Consider the following 23,930-nt stretch of genomic DNA (forward strand, 5'->3'; position numbering starts at 1 on the left):
TTCCCCAGATTCGAGGTCGACCACCCTAGCCATTAGGTGAACTCCTCACCCCAGATTTGATTCATAACATGACTACTGTCAATAAAAAGGTGTAGGGTGGCTAGGGTGGAGTGATGAGTAAAAAGAGTGAGCCTTAAAGAAAAGGAAGGGTGAGCAGAAGGAATAGAGTGGAAGGGACTGTCCTCACTGTTATAGTAATTCCATTGCTAGACCTTCTTTGAAATATTTATTAAAAAAAGATTTAAACCTAAAATAAGTCTGCAGAACTGGATGGCTCCACAGCATCACATAGTTTTCTACAAAGTACCAAAATATATCATTAGAATTACTATTATTACACATTTTACTAGTGCGTTTTAAAGCTGTTTTTAAATATTATGAAAAACACATCCAGAATTCATAGATAGTGGAAAGAGGGCTAAATCCTATTATCCAAGGACAAAAAGCCACTGTACATCTCAACCATCTATTTATGGGCACACAAACAAACAAAGGAGGTAGAGCATTGCAGAAAAAAACACACACAGTTTAACTTCTTTGAGAAAATGGACAAACATTTTATTGTAAGATTTAAATAATCTTTATAGCTGCACATGGAATCAAATGAATGATCAAATCATCCCAGCAGTTATTGACTGAGCAACAATCCATTTGACTTTTCAGTAAAAGACAAGAGGATATTAATTAAAATAGAACCTGGCAGAGCCAAGGCAAAGGGATCCCAGCAAAAGCAAATGTCTGTTGTCAAGAAGTAAGGAGAGGCAGAGACCAGAGCATCACTTTGTGTCGGCAGCAATAGGTTCAACAAAGGAGGAAACAGAAGGGATTTGATTCAGGGCAGGGACAACCTATGCCCTTCCTCTCTGTAGACATTATGTCTATCAATTAGGATTCATTTTTTTCAGCATGAACAAGTATTAAACTATTGTAATCTGTCACATCATACAGTTGATTAACTGTCCTGGGAAACACCTGCAGCTCCTTGATAAGATAGTTAGCATCTCCAAGCGCTTATTAATAAAATGTACACGTTATATTGTGCACAGAAGAATGCTATCTACTCAAGAGAAAATAAAGACCCACCCTATGGACTACAAGCACCAACATCCCGATGGTGAACGTGTGGAGCCACGCCCACTGAGGGCGGTGTTCGCCTAATTGAATGATAAAAAAATGAAGGCAACAAAAGGCGGGTCTTCTGCATTCCTTTGTGTGTTCCCATGATGAAGCGGCGGAGTGGCCTCGAAACGCATCGGGAGTCAGAACTATTGTCTGGAGGATGGGAGAGAGAGCTACAAGAGTCTAATATGCAAGGTTGCAGAGATGTTGTGATGTGCCTCTTGAGAGCACAAGAGCTCTTTTGGTGATTTGGATTAAGACATGGCTGATCTTGGCCATGCAAGGGTGCACCGCTCTGTTCCCTGGGAAGGACAACGGGAGCAGAGAAGCTGTGGGGGAGAACAGTTCTTCACCGTTCGGCATGCATTTTCATAATAATATATAGCGCTCACGCTTTGTTTCTCCTTTCCTACTAAAGGATGTGATGAAGGACGTTATATTGTGCACAAAAGAATGCTATCTACGCAAGAGAAAATAAAGACCCACCCTATGGACTACAAATACCAACATCCCGATGGTAAACATGTGGAGCCACGCCCACTGAGGGCGGTGTTCGCCTAATTGAATAATTAAAAAATGAAGGAAACAAAAGGCGGGTCTCCTGCATTCCTTTGTGTGTCCCCATGATGAAGAGTCGGGGTGGCCTCGAAACGCGTCGGGAGTCAGAACTATTGTCTGGAGAATGGTCGTGAGAGCTACAAGAGGCTAATATGCAAGTTTGCAGAGATGTCGTGTTGTGCCTCTTGAGAGCGCAAGAGCTTTTTTGGTGATTTGGATTAAGACCGGCTGCTCTTGGCCGTGCAAGGGTGCACCGCCATAAAAGGCCTACTTCAACTCTACCTTACCACAGACTCATACAAAGTAGCCTAATCACTAATCCTTCTCCCAAGATGTATGAATTTTGTTCTGCTCAGAATACATGGCATATGTGTATACAATCCTATAATTGATGGGCTCTATAATACATATATTCATAAGAAATGTTTGCCTGTGCAACTGAATGACAGAGCAGAACTAAGAAGATTTGACCACCTATAGGAGAGGCTACCCGCTTTTTAAGCTACCAACTTTAAATATATAACACATATGAGAATACATGTGCAAGTAGACATATACCTCAGTCACGAGAGCACGCAGACGTTTAAACATAACAGCTTGCACTTTCCATTTGAATTTAGAAACAGGCAAGAGAAGTACAGAGAAAAGCAAGAGAATTGCAGAAAAATAAGAGAGGTGCAGTAAGAGTAAGAAATGTGCAGAAAGAGGCAAGAGAAGTGCAGAAAGATGCAAGTGAATTGCAGAAAGAGGTAAGAGAATTGAAGAATTAGGCAAAGGAGGTATAGAAAAAAGGAACAGGGGTGCAGGCAGAGGCAAGAGAGGTACAGAAAGATGGAAGATGGGTACAGACAGGGGCAAAAGCAGTGCAGAGTTTTGCAAGAGAATTAGAGAAAGACGTAAGAGAAGTGTAGAAAGGACCACCAGAGGTACAGAAAGAGACAAGAGTTGTGCAGAAAGAAGCAAGAGAAATACAAAAAGAAGCAAAAGAGGTTCAGAAAGAGGCACTAGAGATGCAGACATAGGAAAGAGAGGTGCAGAAATTTGCAAAATAGGTGCAAAAAGAAGCACGACAGTTACAGAGAGCAGTAAGAGAAGTAGAGAAAGAAGTGAAATAAGTACAGAAATAGGCAAGAGAACTGCAGTGAGAGGCATGAAAGGTGAAGAAATAGGCAAGAGAGGTGCAGAAAGAAGCCTCAGAGGTGTACACATAGATACAAGGGATACAGAAAGAGTCAGAACAGCTGCAGAAAGAGGGGAGAAGAGTGCATAAAGAGGCAAGAGGGGTGCAGAAAGAAGCAAGTGAGGTACAGAAAGAAAACAAAAGAGATGCAGAAAGACACAACAGAGTTGCAGAAACAGGCATGACAAGTGCAGAAAAAGGCAAGCGAGGTGGAGAAAGAGGCAAGAGAGGTGCAGAAAGAGGGAATGGGGTACAAGAAGAGGCAGGAGGGGTACAGGAAGAGGCAAGAAAGGAACAAAAACAGGCAGGAGAGGTGCAGAAAGAAAAACTGGCATGCATAAGGAGGCAACAAAGGTGCTGAAACAGTCAAGAGATGTACAGAAACAGGCAAGAGAAGTACAGAAAGAGGCAAGAGAAGTGCAGAAAGAGGCAACAGAGTTTCAGAAACATGGAAACGAGATACATAAATAGGGAACTGGTATTCAGACAGAGGCAAGAGTGGTGTAGAAAGAGGCAATAGGGGTGCAGAAAGAAGCAATAGGGGTGCAGAAAGAGGCTAGAGGAATGACATAAAGAGGCAAAAGAGTTACAGGCACAAGCAAAAGAGGTTCAGAAACAGGGAACCTTTATTCAGACAGAATCAAGTGTGGAGCAGAAAGATGGAAGAGGGGTGAGGAAAGAGGCAATAGGGGTGTAGAAATATGCAAGAGCTAGCTCAAAGAAGCAAGAGCAGTACAGAAAGAACAAACAGAGGCAAAAAACAGGCAAGAGAGGTGCAGAAAGAAGCAAGAGAAGAGCATACAGAAGCAAGTAGGTGCAGAAAGAGGCAGAAGAACTAAAGAAAGAGGAAAGAGAGGTATAGGGAAAGGGTATATAAAGAGGTATATAAAGAGGCAAGAGAGGTATAGGGAAAGGGAAAAAGGTTACAGAATAAGGCAAGAGGGGTACAGAAAGAAGCAAGAGAAGTGCAGAAAGAGGCAAAAGAGATGCAGAAACAGGCAAGAGCGGTGCCAAACCAGTCCAGAGAATTACAGAAAGAGGCAAGAGAAGTGCTGAAAGAGGGAACAGGGGTGTAGAAAGAGATAAGAGAGGTGCAGAAAGAAGGAGGAATGGTGCAAAAAGAGGCAAGAGGGGTGAAGAAAGAAGCAAGTGAGGTGCAGAAAGAAACAAGAGGAATGAAGAAAGAAGCAAGACAGGTGAAGAAACAGGCAATAGAGGTCCCGAACCAGGCAAGAGAAGTGTAGAAAGAGGCAAGAGAAGTACAGAAAGAAGCAACAGAGGTGTAGAAAGAAACAAGAGACATGCAGAAAAAATCAAAAGAGGTTCAGAAAGAGGCACGTGAGGTGTAAAAGAGGCAAGAGAGGGCCAGAAAGAAGGAAGAGAGATGCAGAAAGAGGCGATAGGGGTGAAGAAATGTATAACAGAGGTACCCAAGGAAGCACCAGAGGTGAAGAAAGGAGCAAGAGAAGTGCAGAAAGAAGCACAAGAAGCAAGAGAACTGCAGAAAGAGGCAAGAGAGTTATAGAAAGAGGCAAGAGAGGTGTACAAAAAGGGATGAATGATGCAAAAAGATGAAAGAAGGGTGCAGACAGAAGCAAGGAGGTAAATAAAGAAGCAATAGAAGTGCAGAAAGAAGCAACAGAGGTAGATAAAGATATAAGAATGGTTGAGAAAGAGTCAAGAGAGGTGCAGAAAAAAGAAAGGTGGGTTCAGAAAGAGGTAACAATTGTGCAGAAAGAAGCAAGTGAGGTGCAGAAAGAAGAAATAGTAGTGCAGAAAGAATCAGCAGATGTGAAGAAAGAGACAAGAGAGGTGAAGAGAGAGGTAAGCGGGTTGCAGAAACAGAAAAAGGCAGGAAAGAGGGGATAGGAAGAGGTAAGAGAGATACGGAAAGAGGACATAGGGTGCAGAAAGAGGCAAGAGGAGTGCAGCAAGAAGGCAACAGGGGTACAGAAAGAGGCAAGAGAATTGTAGAAAAAAGCAAAAGGAGTGCAGAAAGAGGCATGTGAGCTGCAGAGAAAGGAAATATATTTGCAGTAAGAGGAAAGGGGGATGCAGAAAGAGGCAAGAGGGCTGTGGACATTTGCAAGAAAAGCGCATAAAGAAGCAATAGAGCTACAGAAAAAGGTACAGAACTGCAGAAAGAGTCAAGAGCAGTGTATAAATCGGCATGAAAGGTGCAAAAAAGAAAGGGAAGAAGGTTGCGCAAAGAGGCAAGAAGGGTGCCGAAAAAAGAAACAGAGATGCAGAAAGAGGAAAGAGGGGTACAGAAATAGTCATGAGAGTTGCAGAAAGAGGGGAGACGAGTGCAGAAAGAGGAAACAGGGGTGCAGGAAGTAGCAAGTGAGGTGCATAAAAAACATGTGCAAAAAGAAGCAACAGTGGTGCAGAAAGAGGCAGGAGAGGTGCAGATGGAGGAAATAGGGGTGCAGAAGGAGGCAAGGTTTGTTAGAAAGAAGCAAGTGAGGTACAGAAAGAGGCAAGAGCGGTACAGATAGAGGCAAGAGAGGTGCAGAAACAGTCAAGAGAAGTGCAAAAAGGGGAACAGGGGTGCAGAGAAAAGCAAGAGAGATACCGAAAGAGGGAAGAGGGGTGCAGAAAGAGGAAAAAGAGGTGCAGAAGGAAGCAAGAGTGGTACAGAAAGAAGTAAGAAATATGCAGAAAGAAGCAAAAGTATTGCAGAAAGAGGAAAAGAAGTGCATAAAGAGGTAAGCGAGGTACAGAAAGAGGGAACAGGGATCCAGAAAAAGGAAAGAGACTTGCAGAAAGAGGCAAGAAAGTGCATAAAGAGGCAAGAGAGGTGCAGAAACAGGCAAGAAAAGTACACAAAGACGCAAGAGAAGTACTGAAAGAAGCAACAGAGATGCAGAAGGAGGCAAGAGAACTGCCAAAAGAGGCAAGAGAGGTGCAGAAATAGGCAAGAGAAGTGCAGAATGAACAAAGAGGGGTGCAGAAAGAGGCAAAAGTGGTACAGAAAGAAGCCGGAGAGGTGCAGAAAGACGCAAGAGAAGTACGGAAAGAAGCAATTGGGGTGCAGAAAGAGGCAAGCAAAATGCAGAAAGAAGCAAGATACATTTAGATAGAGGCAAGAGAAGTTCAGAAAGAAGAAACAGAGGTGCAGAAAGAGGCAAGAGAAGTGCAGAAAGAAGTAGGAAGGGTAAAGAAAGAGGCAAGAGAAGTACAGAAATAAGCAACAGAAATGTAGAAAGAAGCTAGAGAAGTGCAGAAAAAAGAAACAGAAGGGCAGAATGAGGCAGGAGAGGTATAGAAAGCGTAAAGAAAAGTGCAGAAAGATTCAAGAGAGTTTTGAAAATGGGCATGAGAAGTGCTGAATAAAGCAATTGAGGTGCAGATGGAGGCACTAGAACTGCAGAAAGAGGCAGGAGAGTTTCAAAAAGAGGCAAGAGAAGTGCCGTAAGAGGTAAGATCGATGCAGAAAGAGGCAAGAGGGGTGCAGATAGAAGGAAGAGAGGTGCAGAAAAAAGCAAGAGAAGTGCAGAAAGAAGCAACAGAGGTGTAGACATAGGCAAGAGAGGTGAAGAAAGAAGAAAAGAGTGGCACAGAAAGAAGGAAGAGGGGTACAAAAAGAGGCAAGAGAAGTGCAGAAAGAGGTAAGCTCGATGCAGAAAGAGGCAAGAGGGGTACAGATAGGAGGGAGAGAGGTGCAGAAAGAAGCAAAAGAAGTGCAGGAAGAAGCAACAGAGGTGCAGACATAGGCAAGAGAGGTGAAGAAAGAAGAAAAGAATGGCACAGAAAGAGCGAGGAGGGATACAAAAAGAGGCAAGAGAAGTGCAGAAAGAAGCAACAGAAATGCAGAAAGAGGCTTGAGAAGTGCAGAAGGAAGTAACAGAGATGCAGAAATAGGCAATAGAAACAGGCATAGGAGTGTAGAACGAGGGAAGAGAAGTGCCAAAAGAAGCAACAGAGGTGTAGAAAGGAGAAAGAGAAGTGATGAAAGAGCACAAAGAGTTGCAGAAAGAGACAAGAGACGTATAGAAAAAAGCAAAAGTGGTGCAGAAAGAGGCATGTGAGCTGCAGAGAAAGGCAAGAGAGTTGCAGTAAGAGGAAGGAGGGATGCAGAAAGAGGCAGGAGGGCTTTAGACATTTGCATAAGAAAAGTGCATAAAGAAGCAATAGAGCTACAGAAAAAGAGCGGAGCAGAAATGGGCATGAAAGGTGCAAAAAAGGGAAAAAGGGTGCAGAAAGAGGGAAGAAGGGTACAGAAAAAAGCAACAGAGGTGCAGAAAGAGGCAAGAAGGGTGCAGAAATAGTCAATAGAGGTGCAGAAAGAGGATAGACGAGTGCAGAAACAGGCAACAGGGGTGCAGAAAGAAGCAAGTGAGGTGCATAAAAAAGATGTGCAAAAAGAAGCAACAGATGTGTAGAAAGAGGCAAGAGAGGTACAGATGGAGGAAAGAGAGGTGCAGAAGGTGGCAAGATGCGTTACAAAGAAGCAAGTGAGGTGCAGAAATAGGCAACAGAGGTACAGAAACAGGCAAGAGAAGTGAAAAAAGAGGGAACAGGGGTGCAGAAAAAGGCAAGAGAGATACCGAAAGAGGGAAGTAGGGTGCAGAAAGAGGCAAAAGAGGTGCATAAGGAAGCAAGAGTGGTACAGAAAGAAGTAAGAAAAATGCAGAAAGAAGCAACAGTGTTGCAGAAGAGGCAAAAGAAGTGCAGAAAGAGGTACAAGAGGTGCAGAAAGAGAGAACAGGGATCCGGAAAAATGAAAGTGGCTTGCAGAAATTGGCAACAGTGGTGCTGAGAGAAACACATGAAGTGCAGAAAGAGGTAAGATAAGTACTGAAAGAAGCAACAGAGATGCAGAAGAAGGCAAGAGAACTGCCGAAGGAGGCAGGAGAGGTGCATAAATAGGCAGGAGAAGTGCAGAAAGATGGAAGAAGGGTGCAAAAAGAGCCAAAAGTGGTGTAGAAAGAAGCAAGAGAGGTGCAGAAAGAGGCACGAGAAGTGCGAAAAGAAGTAACAGTGGTGCAGAAAGAGGCAAGAGAAGTTCAGAAAGAAGAAACAGCGGAGCAGAAAGAGGCAAGAGAAGTGCAGAAAGAAGCAACAGAAATGCAGAAAGAGACTTGCGAAGTGCAGAAAGACGCAACAGATATGCAGAAAGAGGCAGGAGAGGTATAGAAAGAGCCAAGATAAGTGCATAAAGAGGCAGGAGAGGTGTAGAAATGGGTAAGAGAAGTGCTGAAAAAAGCAACACAGGTGCAGAAGGAGGCAATTGAAATACAAAAAGAGGCAGGAGAGGTTCATTAAGAGGCAATAGGAGTGCAGAAAGAAGTAAGAGGGATGCAGGAAGAAGCAAGAGGGTGCAGATAGTAGGAAGAGAGGTGCAGGACTCAGCAAGAGAAGTGCAGAAAGAAACAACAGAGGTACAGACATAGGCAAGAGAGGTGAAGAAAGAAGAAAGGAGAGGCACAAACATTGGGAAGAGGGGTGCATAAAGAGGCTCAAGAAGTGCAGAAAGAAGTAACAGAAATGCAGAAAGAGGATTGAGAAGTGCAGAAGGAAGTAACAGAGATGCAGAAGGAGGCAATAGAAGTGAAAAACTAGGCAAGCGAGGTGCAGAAACAGGCAAAAGAGGTGCAAAAAGAGGGACCAGAGGTGCAGAAAAAGGCAAGAGAGGTATATAAAGAAGGAAGAGGGGCGCAGAAAGAGGGGTGTAGAAAGTGGCAAGAGGGGTACAGAAAGTAGCAAGTGTGATGCAGAAAGAAGCAAGAAAAGTGCCAAAAGAAGCAACCGGGTTGTAGAAAGAGGCAAGAGAATTGCAGAAGGAGGCAAGAGAGGTGCAGAAACATGGAAGATAACCGTACAGAAAGAGGGGGAACATCCTTTACAACGCAACTTTTACCACGCAGTTCCTTTACGACGCAGCTTTTACAATGCAAACCATTACAACGCATTGCGCTGGGGGGCGCTCTAGGATAGGGAATAGGTTTAATGTACTATCCAACACCTTCCCTACTATCCACGGGGACTGGAGTTGGAATAGTAAATTAAACAATTCACCATCCAGCGCCCCAAAGCACTATGCGTTGTAAAGGCATGCATTGTAAAAACCGCGTTGTAAAGGCATGCGATGTAAAAGCATGCGTTGTAATGTCATACATCCCAGAAAGAGGGAACAGGGTGCAGAAAAAGGCAAGAGAGGTGCAGAAACAGGCATAAGGAGTGCAGAAGGAAGCCAACTTCACAGAATTCCCACACACTAAATACCACATGCATGTTATCCACATAATTTCACTGCACAACATACCACATAATGCCACTACACACAACATACATCCTCTTAATTCCAAAAACATAAAAAAACATTTTTATATTTACAACCCCACTAGCTCGAAGTTTCGCAAATGCAAGACCTATTGCACTGCAATACTTCTTTAACTAGTAGTCATGTTTGCAGAGTGCTGGAAAAAGGGGGCTGGGACTCCAACCAGCGTTTAAGGGAATCAACATTTATTTATCCTCATCGTCATTTCTATGGATTATTGGAAATAATTAAAATCCATCAACATACCATTTTTTTTTTTTTTTCTGATTTTCACTTCTCAACATATATCTCACACCACCATTCTCTCCACTCACTGCTTCTGTTTTTTCACAGCTCTACAATCTCCCCACACTCATTCCAGCAGCCTCACAACCATACTCACTACAAACCACAAACATTCTACAAATAACACAATTACTTTTTAACAAAAGACTAAAGGTGAATTACTTTGAAAAACACCATATGAAATATAAAAATGTGCACAAATATAAACACTCAATTGGTCACAAACAGGTCAGTTCTCATAGCAGGCCATGCCCTCGTTGCCCGCCACTGAGCAAACACGCTCCCTGGCATGCTCTTGGATGGGTATTGAAGTCCCATTCACTGCTGGAGGTCCTTAGGGGCCAACTAGCCTACCTGCTTCCTCCAGTTAACCCCACACATTGGGATTGCTGAGTGGTGGGCACAGGCCACGCCCCTTATTACAACACTCTGCAAACACTTCAGCGTTCCTCATTGTGCATGGAAAGTTTCAGGGTGATCCGTCAAGAGGATGCAGAGAAAAAAGGGGGTCAGAAAAAGGTGCATTTGCTATGTTAATTCCCATAGGACCTTTACATCAGATATTCTTGACACAATATTTCTTCATCAGAATATTTAAACACCTGAAGCTCCTTATCAAGCAGGCTTTGTCTTAACAAATGATCCAGAGCAAAGCTCTGTAAGAATATTGAGAAGGAATTATTTTTGATAAAAACATCCACAATATTGTGAGAAAAAGTTAACATGAATTTGTCAAGAAGTCACAGGCCAACTTTTATATACAGAATAATAATGAGTCGCCAAATTTCCCCAAGGAAATCTTCTCATTTGTCAAATCCTACTTAAATCTTAGGGTGTGTAAACATGCCATTATTCCCTCCTTAGACCTTTGAGTACACTTGTCTGAGTTCTTTTATAACAAGATCGAGAAAATCCAACTTAGTTTTTTTGTTCTTTTACGTAATATCAACGCTTTGCCCACTACGGAGCTGGCTCTATCTCCTAGTGGATCGTGTATGTCTCAATCTAACATCATCTTGCTTGAGGTCTCAACCCAAGCTTTGCTTAAGTGTAGGTCAGGCTCCTCCTCTGACTCTAGCACCCACAAAACGCTGGAGAAGGCCCTTCAGATCACCAACCTGAAACATAATGTACTGTTTAATCAATCACGGGTAACTGCAACTGTTGCAGACTGCTGGATGTACGCCTATGTTGCACTGGTGCTAAAAGAAAATCTTTGGTAGTCCTAAAATCTGTTTAAATCAATCAATCAATCAATTATGACACTTACAAAGCGCACTACACACCTGTGGGGGTCTCAAGGTGCTGGTGGTGTGGGGGGTCCTGATAGTGATTGAAGAGACAGGTCTTGAGGAGTCTTCTGAAGGCAAGTAGGTCCTGGGTCTGTCGTAGGTTGGTGGGGAGGGTGTTCCAGGTCTTGGCGGCGAGGTGCAAGAAGGATCTGCCACCGGTGGTTGTTCCTCTGATATGGGGGACTGTGGTGAGGGCGAGGCTGGCAGAGGGGATCTGGGCGGTGGGGTTGTAGAAGTTGAGCCAAGTGTTGAGGTATGCTGGGCGAGTCTTGTAGAGAGCTTTGTGTGAGTGGATGAGGAGCTTTGAAGGTTATCCTATTGTTGACGGGGAGCCAGTGAAGATCTCTCAGGTGGGGTATGATGTGGCTGCGGCAGGGGATGTCGAGGATCAGACTTGCTGATGCGTTATGGATGCGTTGCAAACGCCTCAGGAGCTTGGCCGAGGTTCCTGCATAGAGGGCGTTTCCCTAGTCCAGCCTGCTGGTGACGAAGGCCTGGGTGACTGTTCTTCTTGTCTCAGTGGGGATCCAATTGAAGATCCTGCAGAGCAGTCGGAGGGTGTTGAAGCAGGATGAGGAGACGGCGTCGACCTGCTTGGTCATGGAGAGGGTAGAGTCGAAGATGACCCCTAGCTTGCGTGCATGGTCGGTGGGTGTTGGGCTGTTCATAGTGTTGCCGGCCAGCAGGAGTCATCCCAGGCTGAGGGGGTGGAGCCGAGGATGAGGACCTCCATCTTGTCCGAGTTCAGCTTCAGTCGGTTGTTCCTCATCCATTCGGTGACGGCCTTTATTCCTTCGTGGAGGCTGGTCTTGGCGGTGTGAGGGTCTTTGGTGAGAGATATGATCAGCTTGGTGTCATCGGCGTAGGATATGATGTTGAGGTCGTGCTGTCGGGCGAAGTGGGTGAGGGGTGTCATGTAGATGTTGAACAGCGTCGGACTGAGGAAGAGCCTTGCGGTACGCCGCAGATGATTTTGGTGGCTGTGGAGCGGAAAGGGAGAGGCGAACGCTCTGAGTTCTGCCAGAGAGGAAGGATGTTGTCCAGTCTTGGGCCTTATCTTGGATCCCGGCGTCGTGTAGGCGTGTGTGTAGTGTGTGGTGGCAGATTGTGTCAAAGGCGGCTGGACAGGTCCAGGAGGATGAGGGCTGTGGTTTCTCCGTTGTCAAGCAGGGCCGGCAATGAGGGCGGTCTCGGTGCTGTGGTTGCTGTGGAACCCAGACTGGGACGGGTCCAGGATGTGGTTCTCCTCGAGGAAGCGGGTCAGTTGTTTGTTGACGATTTTCTCGGTGACCTTCACCGGAATTGGGGGAACGAAGAGATGGGTCGGAAGTTCTTGAGATCCTTGGGGTCCGCGCTGGGAAAGTTGCTGTCTCGAAGGAGGTGTTGATTACTTTCCGAAGATGGGGTGCAATGGCTGTGCTGGCTTTGTTGAAGATGTAGTGGGGGCATGGGTCCAATGGTCATCGGGAGTGGGTGGTGTTCATGGTCTCGCTGGTTTCCTCGTCATTGATGCTTGTCTAGGAGAGCAGGCGGCTGGTGCCTGTGGTGGTCGTGAGGGCGGTGGTTGTCAGGGCGATCGTGGCATTGAAGCTGTCATGGATGTTGGCGATCTTGCGGTGGAAGAAGTTGGCCAGTGAATCGCACAAGTCTTGTGAAGGCGGGATATCGTTGGTTTTGGAGCTGGGTTGGACAGTTCCTTCACGATGTTGAAGAGCTCTTTGCTGTTGTGTGCGTTGTTATCCAGGCGGTTTTTGAAGGAGGCCCTCTTGGCGGTTATCATGAGTTGATGGTGTCTGCGGATGGCGTTCCTGTGGGCTGCGCAGCTGTCCAGTGTTTGTTCGTGGAGCCAGTTCTTCTCCAGTTTTCGGCAGGTTCGTTTGGAGGCCTGGAGGCCTTCGGTGAACCAGGTGGCTTTCTTGCTGGTGTGGTTGTTGGAGTGTGTCTTGAGCGGGACGAGGGTGTTGGCGCAGTCGTCGATCCACTGTCTACGGTTGCGGGCAGCGTTGTTGGGGTCGGCGGGGTCAGCAGGTGGGTTCTGGGTGAGGGTGTTGGTTACCTGGTCTTCTGTGACCTTGCTCCAGCAGCGTCGAGGCATTTGTTGGGTGCTGTGGTGCGTGGTGGACTTCCTGAAGGTGAAGTGGATGCAGTGGTGGTCAGTCCAGTGGGGTTTGGTGGTGTGGTCGGAGGAGACGTGGGGGCTTGTGGTAAAGATGTGGTCCAGCATGTGAATTATCACTCAATATTTTTGCTTCCAGTTGTCTCAGCTCAGAGATTCTTGCAAAGTTAATCAACTGTCAGCTGACAGATAACTTGGAACAACAAGGGCTTCTGCATTTCACCTGGTTAAGTTCTTGTCTAACTCACAGTACAGAAACAGCATTGTTTAAAGGTGCCAGATATATTAGGTTTAGCTTGGATCAATGTCACGCTGCACATATGGTGCTGGTGAATTTTCCCACTGTATTGAAAACAGTGTTACATTTCATCTTGCTTGTACAACTTACAACTGTCAGGGTGGGTGGGCATGAAATGTGTCCTTTCTAACTGAGGCCAGCAATTACAATCTCTCCCTTTTGGTCAAAATTAACCTCAACAATATTTAATGACTACATGGCCTCTGTAATTTTGCAGCTTATGTTCTCCATTGATAGAAATCAAGCATTTTCAAGAGGCCTTTATGTTATATCTAAAATTGGTTGAACAATGGATAAAAAAAAGTTGTTTGAATTTAAACACAAACAAAACCAGGATTTTGATCTTTGGTGGCCCTAAATCCATCAGATTCTCCCATTGGTGGCCTATGAAATTCGAAGTTTTTTTTTCCCCCACAAGCATGACTTGAAATTTGTGTGTAAAATGTGATGCTAATTTATCCTTCCTTCTCCATATATTGGCTTCTGCTGCCATCTGTTTTTCTTTGTTCGCTTTCACATATTTTTGTACATCTTGCCTAAATGAATGCAAAAGACAGTCATATGCATGTACTCAGGGGACATCCAGATTAGATTATGCTAATTCGCTTTACCTTGGTCTTCCTCCGTGTTTGGTTAAGCAGCTTCTAATGGTGCAAAATAACACTGCTGCGCTGGTTTTGAAGTGTCCATGTCAACACCTCAACCCAGCTCTCTATACAGGTTCCCAGTGAGCAAGATAAATTAGCCTCTCATCAGGGATTTGATCTTGTCAGATGCACACCTGTGCCTAGGATTGAGCAGGTAAAGAAATGTGAAGGTTTTCTTACCCTTCTGACAGAACAACATCTGAATTATCTTCCAGTTATTTATTCATTTATTTAAAGAGTTTTATATTTCGTGAACAAGACTACATATGGATAACAGATGCCTTTACATCGCACCCTGTGGTAATCATGCCACAACCAATCAAGAAAACAAGCATAAGATATCATGATAAACATAACAGATCTAAAGAGAACAAATGAAAGCAAATGCATCTTAAGGAGATTGGGAGCTAGCCCAAAAATGTCTTCATCAGTAAATCTTCGACTTCCTTTTTGAAGGAAGCCCTGGACTTATTAAGTCTTATTTCAGGTGACAATGCATTCCAAATTCTTGATGCAATACCTGAAAATGCTCCATTGCAAGTTTTCTTTTCATGGAATTTCGGTGGCTTGAGCTGTAAGGTACTAGAGCCTGTAGAGGAAAAAGATCTCCCAGAGGGCTCGAGCTTTTGTGCAAGATCAATCGGGATTAAGTGTAAAGCTTTATGCGCCATGGATGCAATTTTCAGATGAATCCTTGCCTCATACAGGAGGCATGAAATGATGATTGCATTTGGAGCATGTAATGAGCGACGCAGCAGAGTTGAGAGAGGCCCTAAGTGGCACCGTCTTTGCCCTCAGAAGGCCACAGAGGGTGGTAGTACCAACATCCAGTTTAGAAATCACTGGGGCTTGCACCACATTTTTCAAGTCAATATGGGGTAGGAGCGGTTTTATTTTCCTCAAGACTCAGTTAGAGGTTTATACCTTTGGTGGGAGCACTAGTGTGCTTTTGCATGGTGAGATGTTTACCTCGCATTATTCCCAAAGAACTCGCAAAATCAATAATGTTTTGAATGCAGTCGAGAGCTGTGTGTTGATGCATCCTTTCTTCGATGTCTGTGGAGCAATTGGCTGTGGCGATAAGGAGAAATTCTGTTTTGAGAGCATTTAGTTTCAAGTGATTGAGAGTCAACCAGCTTTGTGTTTCCTGAAAAGTTGACTTGAGTTGAGGGACCTTATGTCCTCCGAGGAGGACACTTTGAGGCACATTCTGATGTGATCAGCACACATGTGGTAATGACTGTTGGACAATTTCAAGAGTTCAGTTAGAGGCTCCTTGAACAAGTTAAAGAGGGTGGGTGAAAGTGTGGACCCCTGTGGGACCCCAGAGTGAGGGCAGTAAGATTTGACAGAGCCTGATTCCCCTTACGTCTTTGTGTTCTGTTGAGAAGGAATGAGGTTATCCAGTTTTTCACAGTCCCGGATAGCCCCATCCTGTGCAATCGTAGCTCAATAAGGGTATCATGTTTGACTGTATCAAAAGCTGATGATAGGGCAAGGAGAATCAGAAGGCATGAATCATTTGAATCTAGCATTTGTAGAGCATTGTCAGTATTGTGAGTAAAAGCAGATGCTATGCCCCTGACGGAAGCCCAAATAGAATTGGTCGAGCAAGTGGAAATGTTAAATTGTTCAAAGTGGCTACATAGCTGGATGTATACACATTTCTCTAAGAGCCAGAGTATGAATGTTAGAAATTGGGCAGAAAATGTGAGGGTTAGTGTAGTCTGCTGTCGGTTTTTTAAGGATGGAAATTACCTTCCCTAAATTTAAGGCAATCTGGAATCCTACCTTGAAGAAGAGCGGCATTCATAATCCTCATCCAAAGAAGGAGTATGGACTAAATGATTTCCTTGATGAGGTTTGATGGCAAAGGATCACTAAAATGGTTCGATGGATTCAGAGAGGCCAGAGTTTTGCAAAAAGTGCTTTCATTCAAGGTTTGGAAACTGCTCCAAGCAGCATTGTTTGTTTTGGGGGGAAACCAGCGTGGTGGGGGAATCAATTCAATTCAAGCTGTATTTTAATTATATCAATCATAAAAGCTAACTGCCATAAAATACAGTGTCCAATGATACCAAAAATAAAAACAATTTTTGTCATCAAACAATCCCAATAATGGAAATTACAATTCATAAATTGACACCACTATTGGGTGGGGAGATTCACAAATCCAGAGGTAGGATAGGGGACAGGAAGGTTCTCCAAAGCTACACTTAGTCCCAGTTCAATCTTTGTGATATTTTCCTGGAAAAAGGCAGCAAATTCCTCACAGTTTGGCTGCGCACATCGATCCATTGTTTGTGGATTGTGTTGGCTGTTAGATTGAATCTTGATGAGTTCAAACTGTTTACTTGGTCGGTTCTTTGCTTGCTCCTGTAGCTTTCTGAAATAACTGGCTTTAGAGCATCTGATGCTTTCATTGTATTGATTTCTCAGTGATATCAGCTTAGTGAGGTGGTCGGGAGCAAGAGAATCTCCACAAACTTTCCGCCAGTCTAAGATTTCTTCTTTCAGAATTTAAGCATCCATCATAGCAGTGTTTGGAGATTTTGGAAGAAATTCCTTTAAACTGTGGAGGTGCCATTGAGTCTAGGATGTTAGCCATGGAGCTACTGTAGTGATCTGTGAGTTCTTTGACATCGGACATATCCAAGAGTGGGGGCAGGCTATTTACAATGCTTGGAGTCAGATCATATAGTTTAATGTTTCTAAGACTTCTTTGCCAGGGTCTAGGTTTATTTAGATGACATTTATTAAGTCTCATTGATTCTGAGATCAGGAATGAGATGCAGTGGTGGTCTTTCAAGTCACATGGGGTGATAGGTTTGAGATGGATAGTACCTCTCTTACCAATGACCAAATCTAAGATCACTCCCTTGCTGTGGGTAGGACTATCGCATATTTGAGTGAAGTCTGATAGGAAACATTTGAGGGTGTTGACTGGCGAGTCATTCTTATCATTCCAATGTAGGCTAAAGTCCCCAAGGAAGATCTGGGTGCCATGGTAGGGCACTGTTGATGAAATGATTTCAATGACTTGCTCTAGGAAGGGCAGATTGTCTCGTGAAGGGTGGTAGACCATGTGGAAATTACAGGCTTGCCTGTTGTTGCATAATTCTTCAAAGCTAAGGCATTCGCATAATGGCATGGGGTCAGCATGCAGTTGTCTAACTGATATATTTTTAAGATGTATGCAAGCAATGCCTCCCCCTTGTCCACTGGATCTGTCAAACCTGATGATGTCAAAGTTAGGGGACACTAGTAAGTCAAGAATGGATACAGAGGAGTTGTTGGGCCAGGTTTCAGTCAACACCAGAATGGCTGGATCATGAGCCAGCATGAATGCAGGAAAGAGTGTAGCTGATGAACCCAGACTTTAGGAGTCCACTCGATTTCTAATTCTCAGATAGCTCAGCAGTGAGGTGTAAAAGGCTTAGAACATCCACCTTGAGCTGGTGGAGGGTAAGCGTGAGCTCATCCAGTCTAGATAAAAACACTGAGTGTGATTGGAAGTCTGATACTTGGTAAAGGGAGCTATGCTGGTGGTGGGCTAGGTGAGGAGCAGATAGAAAGCTGAGTGGGCAATATGGGGATGTGAGGTGAAATATTAGGTGGGAAGATGATCGCCTGGTTTAGCAGAGGTGCAAGGGCCGTGTCATTTGCATTGCTGACCTGGTTTGGGGGAACAGGGTAAGGGCGTGACACGGGAGTGGCTATGGGAAGAGACCTGGGCATAGAAGGCATGTCCACCCTAATGAGCATGGGGTTAGGGAAGCAGAAGCGATGAAGCTATGTCTTAATGAGTTGTGATTCTCAGAGATAGTTGCTCTAAGAGAGTGGTGAGCATGTTGACTCGCAGGGTAATGAGCGGAGAGAGATTCTGGTCCGAAAGATAAGATCACAGCTTTGCTCTTCAGACACCTGTCCCACTAGTGGAGCTCGGAAGGGAAATGGAAGGATCGTTTGATATACTGAGGCCATGAGAGGCCACCATTATTGGATTTTGTGTATTGCGAGAGGAAGTAGGGAGATCCTCAGAGGGTGCGGTGTTGTTGCTAGTCAATGAATTCTTGATGATGGGGAAGATGGAGTCAAAGATAGGCAGGCTGTGGGCAGATGATTGAATAAGGATGGTGCTGTTGTTATACAGTGAGTTGGTTGCTTCAACGTTGAAAGAATGTGAGGGGATCACCGAAAGTGTAATGCCATGAGGGGTTTTCTTGGATGTGGTGATTTGAAGCAGTGAGTAAAATGCCAACTTCTATTTAGTACGTCTTTTTGTAAAGAAGATCAGATCAGTTACAGTTTCACCGTTTCTCAGCAGAAATAGGGATCGGAGACCAGGGTTTCAGGGTGTGATCTTAGGAGTCTGTGTTTGAAGTTTTTAATAACATTGACATTGAGATTTGCTTCCAAAAACAATTGAACTCCTGGCTCTGTAGAGCTGCTAAATCAAGGCTCGGACACTCTCGTAGTTCCTGCTCCTACTTACTGTAGAGCTGGCATGCCAGTTATTGACAGATGTGACCTCTCCATCTGTTTCACATAAAGATAGCAAGACTGACCTCAGGACTCATTGTTTAAGTTATCACTCGACACACTGCAGAGGAGGAGCGCTTACTCTTGGGGTCTACTGAAAGGACCTCCGAGCAGTGCCACTCTGTAATTGCAGCGCATGTAGAAAAAGGAGAAAACTAAGTTCCACGTCCAAGGATCACTTGAGTGCAGTCCTAAGGAAAGTGTTCAGGGCTATCTCAGTGCACTTTAAAAGACAAATGCCTGCTATTGCACATTTAAAAAGGATTATTAGCAGGGAAATATAGGTATTAATGCAGTCCTTCCCCAATTCAAAAGATTTGGTGAAATTAACATACCCAAAGGATGTAAACATTTCTTTTCCTATTTTATGACAACAAAAACCCTCAAAGAAGGTTAATACTTTTTGGTAATAACATAACACAGTACTAGTGGGAAATGGGGTGTATTAGATGAGGGATCAGACATTTAAAATCCCATCCAGTCTTTCAAATGTACATAATCCATTTTTTAAATGCCGGCACTATATCCTTTCTACCAGGAAAGCAGTCTTACACTTACACAGAATGTTTTACTATTGAAAACGGAACAAAAACTGTACAAAGTTCAGTAGAATCAACCATTGACTTTTAATTAGTAAGCATTTCAAATAAAAAAACCAATGTATGTACCTTGACCCAAAGTATCAATCATATATTTTTTTATTTTCCACAGGCAATTTGGTGAAATATGTGCAAGAACATCCTTAGCACAGCATGAAAGACCGCAAGTTGCATCTTGAGATGAAAAGACAAGTGGTTATTTGTCCCCTCGGAACAAGTAGATGTTAGTAGTGTTATTAATAACAAAATGAAGACATTTGTGAGGGGTGTGTGAGCGCATCAAGTAAAAGTCTCTCTGACTCCCTCCCTTTCTAAAATGACTTCTCCTGCAGTTTACTCTCAGGAGCAGCAACTCTCTCTTTTGTAAATTACTTATCATTCGGGAGCACGAGCCACTGGACTTACATTCAGCTCCATGTGCCCCTCTCTCTTTTTAATTGCAGTTTTAAATTGCCATTTTGACCTGGCAAAATCCTTTTGCCAGGCCCAAACCTCACTGGAGGATACGTATAAGTCTCCCCTAACATAGGCCCTGGTCAACCATGTACTTTAAAATGTTACATGCCCTCGTAGTGAAAAACTCCCAAAGTTGTTTTTCGTTCAGCAAGGCCTTATGATGACTTTCGGAGAACCTTACTACATCTTCTAAGTGTAATTCTCAGTCTGGAAGAGATACGTTTGCCATGTTTAGCGTCTCTGAACTCACAATGATGGTGAAGTCTGATTTAAAATTGTAGTACCAAAAATACCACTTTTAGAAAGTTGTAATTTTCTTACTTTAGCCACTTGATTCCTTCTGCCTATCTCCAATACATGTCTGTGGAGGGGTGAAAGCTGGGCTGTTGAATTCCCTCTAAATAGTCACACATATAGGGAGCAGATGTGTGACTGATGGGCCATCCACATCCTGATTAGTCTTACAGGGCATGATGGATGGGAGGGGCTGTCCCCACAAAAAGCGCTGATTAACCCCCAATAGTGAGTATGGAGCTAGGGAGGGACTGGAGGACCTCTGTCCACTTTAAAGACCTTCCTTTAAATTCTCTCCGAGTTCAAAGGCACTACTGGGTATAAGTACTGACCTCTGACACCACCAATTTAGTACACGTTTCTGACCTGTGGATACTCTGCGAGGAAGAAGGGCTGCTGTGCTGCCGCACAGACTACCACTCTTCTGAGCTACTACCCTGCTGGTCTCCTGCTGAGCTGTGTTGACCTGCTGGATGCTTCCCTCTTGCCTTGAGAGTGAGAAGTAGCGTTACCTTCATCTAAACTACCCACAGAGTAACTCCATGGGCCAGCTGATTAGTCTCCTTTTTTTCACGTTTTAGGGACACTGAATTCTTCAACTCACCCTGCTACAGCACCTGAACTATGCTTGCTGCAAGTCCTGCCCTTCCAAGGGCTGCCAACCCATTTGTGGGCTCTTGGAAGTAGTTATAAATTGATGCATCAACCAGAATCCATTCATCCTCATCAAAACCCCTGCATCTTCATATGTGCATGAGTTGGAACTAGCACATCCTTGTCGATGCGTGAAGCGGACTCAGTGCATCACTTTCAGAACTAGAGCAGCGCCTTCAGAGTCATTGCATCGCATACTGCAGCAGCAGGACCCGCACATATCAATCAGAGCCAGTGCATCACACTTGAAACCAATGCATCGCCACAGTCGCACGGTGAAAATCAACGCATCTCATCCACAGCAGGGCTCGGCAGAGAGGGCATTGATTTGGCTGCATCTCACATCTTCCTTGTTGATGGCGTATACCGGATCAAGGTACTTTAGTTCTGCAGACCCAAGTGGGCACTGTATTAGGCGATGCTCGATCACAGTAGGCCTGATCTTTTTTACTTTGTCCCGGTTCAGAGCGACCAGATGTCCCATTTAAGCAAAAATTGCTTCTAGATGCTATTTTTGCATTTATTCTTTAAAAATGATAACTTGACTTCTAACAATTGAATTATTTATTACATTAAGCTCTATTTTCTAACCAGGTGTGGTATATTTTTCTGTGGTCGTTTCACTGTTTTATTGTTTGAAGTGTTGCACAAATACCTTACAGATTGCCTCTTAAGTTAGGTCTGACTGCTCTTTGCCATGCTACCTGAGGGCAAGCACAAGTAAATCTAGGATGTGTCTGTGACTTACCCTAATTTGGATTGTGGTTCCTGCTTGGACAGGCAGCATACCTCGGCCAATCAGAAATGAAATTTATAACATTCACTAACATTACCTGATGGGATTTTAAGTTAAAGTGATGTTTCACAGCCCTCACTTGTTCTATTCCTGTTTGTTACCATCTTGTCTCTGTGGATTTCTCTGGTAGACAGAGGTAAATGCAAATCACTTGAATGCATAAAAATGGTGAACCGGAAGTGTCTTCTTTACTTGTTGTGTATGTTGTATATGGACAACAATTCCTATTCATTTGGTATGAGCTTGCTCATAGAGAAGAGTGAAGTAAAATAGACTGTGGGGCACATTTTTCAAGGGTTTTGTGTCACCCTTGTACCATTCAAAGGCTCACAGGGTCACATAAAACAGATAATGAGATGTAAAACGATATGCAATGTTACCTTGTGTGGCCCTGCGTGGCTTGGTAAATCTGGAATAACTAAAGGTGTCCCAAGTCACTGCCTTGCATTACTCTGCTCCAGAGAGGCATTACATGGGTGGAGTGTGGGCGTACCGATGCACCCACCCGTGTATTCAGAAGCATTCCCAGATTTACCATCAGTGGAAGGCCTGGGAGTGTGTCAGAGTGTTACGACTTCTAAGGGGAGGCATCACAAGGACAGTACCTCTATTTCAGCACACGAAGAAAGAGGAAAAAGCCATAAGGGATTGTTTAGGTGCAGGAGGGTGTCTCTTCCTACTCACAAATAACCCTGCCTGTAATGCAGGAACACTTGGACGGTGGTGCAAGGGCGCCTGTACTGGAGCTAAGCAGCAGTTTGTGTGACAGTGCAAGGAGGAGCAGGAATATGCCATATCTTGAAAGATATGTTGTGTTGCTTCTCTATCCCTTTCACGCTGCTCAGTGCAGCCAGGTGTGTTGTTACCTTGCATTGCATGAAATATCGCTATATGTGGCCCACAATGTCTTGGGAGCTGAAAAGAGATTCACTTATTGTTATACACATTTTTCTTGCACTCCCGCATCTTATGGTTTATCTGCTTTCTGCGTTTTATATATATATATTTTATATCATATTTTTTTTACATGCACATCCTGTTCTTACCCCTGACGGACACTGGCCTGAAAAATAGCATAAATCTCTACTCACATGGATGGATCCTGGTCTTAATGCAGCAAGAGTTTAAACACACACACCGCCACTCAGAGACACAGGGTCTCAACACTCTCTCCTTACCTATGACAGGTGTCTTGCTCTGGTCTCTCCCTGTAGCTGATCTCACTTTGTGTCACTCCATAGTAAACATCAACGATGCCTCCGATATGAAGCTGCCCAGGTGTGGAGAGGGTTTCCAGCTCCCAGGACTGCAGAGTGCAGGCAGATCTCACCAGTGACTTCAAAGTGAAAAAGCTTGATGTGATGATCAGATACCTATAGAGCTCCATTTGATGGGGTGCCTCAGAGCTGCACGTCCAGGAGAATCCTCTCTAAGGAGGATGTAGGATGTGAGTAAGGCAGTAGTGTCAGAATGACTGAAACCTCAAAGAAAGCCTGCACTGATGCTCAAACCTGTCTCTGAGTTACAGCCTAACTTCTAAGATGTGCCCAATCTTATCACCGGCTGGACCGGTCCACTTCAGCCTCAGAATGAGGCTGTAATGACACCACTCCCAGGTTCCAGTGCAAGCATCTTATAAAAGCAAAATAATGACGGGTTTCAGGGCGCCTAATGACACAGTGGAAACCCCTATTTCCCTGAGAGGCTAACACAGGTATTACAGAGGAGTGACCAAACCTCCCTCATGAGAAGTAACACTCACTTGTAATGTCTAGGAATTGTGGCTCACACCTGGGGCCCTAGAAGTGCATTCTCTGAGGAGTGCAGACCAGAGCAGCCCAAACTCAGCTGAATGTAGAGAAAAATCCATGAAGTTAAGGTAGATACATAAAATGAATGGCCAATAGTAATGCTCTATTACTTACCGGTAATCTTCATTACTCCTGGTCCCGTTGTCCTCGGCCCATTCAGAAACTTATGGAGATAACCATCTTCTAGACAGAAAATAAAAACAAGAGGAATGCTGGGATATCCCTACTGCCCCTCCCCCCGGGAGTATAAAGGTAGGATCTACCCAGCAGCCCTCCTGTACAAACAAGCCCAGACAGGAAGGCCGGCCGCCCGGGAGGGAGGGAGGGGCGTATGAATGGGCCGAGGACAACGGGACCAGGAGTAATGAAGATTACCGGTAAGTAATAGAGCATTACCCCCAGGTCCCTTATGTCCTCGGCCCATTCAGAAACTTATGGAGAAATACCAAAGCAGAAAAAGCTGGCCTTCCCAACCCAACAGAAGCCAACCCAGGAAACCACACCAAGGCTGCAACCGCAGAAGGAAAAAGGAAGAACCGGGGAAACCCCAGGCAGAGTCCCCGACAAGAGGGACCCCCACCAGACCAGCAGACACCCCACAAGAGCAAGGGCGCACAGCCAGACGACCAGACCGGCCACCACAGAGGCCAACCAGCCCACCGCAGGAACACCCGACAGCCAACCAGCGAGAGGGTGAGCACAGACACCCAAGCCACCACAGGCAAGGGGACAACAGCAGAAGAGAGGCCAAACAAAGAGAAAGGCCAAGAGCCACCAGGCCAACAAGCCAGAAACGGGCAGAAGAAGACAACCCACGCAAGAACAGGCAGGAGACAAGCGGACCAGAGGAACCAAAGACCCAACAAAGAAGAACAGCGGAAGCCCACCAGAACCCAACCCGGCAGGCAAGACCGAGCCCAAGGCCAGGGAAAGAGAGAAAACCCAGACACCAGGGAACAAAGAGCAAACCCCAGGAAGCCAAGCCACCAGGTCCCGC

At 44.7% G+C, this 23,930-nt stretch overlaps 1 long non-coding RNA gene across 1 annotated transcript in view; it reads left to right on the forward strand.

The window, feature by feature from the left end:
- The window catches only part of LOC144752137 (uncharacterized), a 532,109-nt gene that overhangs the window by 498,298 nt on the left and 9,881 nt on the right, over window positions 1-23,930 (forward strand). The window contains exons 2-3 of the long non-coding RNA XR_013594033.1: window positions 19,035-19,145; window positions 20,254-20,702. This is a non-coding gene — a long non-coding RNA (uncharacterized LOC144752137). The remainder of the gene's footprint in view (window positions 1-19,034; window positions 19,146-20,253; window positions 20,703-23,930) is intronic.

The sequence above is a fragment of the Lissotriton helveticus genome, chromosome 4_2 (assembly GCF_964261635.1).
Source record: "Lissotriton helveticus chromosome 4_2, aLisHel1.1, whole genome shotgun sequence".
Lineage (NCBI taxonomy): Eukaryota > Metazoa > Chordata > Amphibia > Caudata > Salamandridae > Lissotriton > Lissotriton helveticus.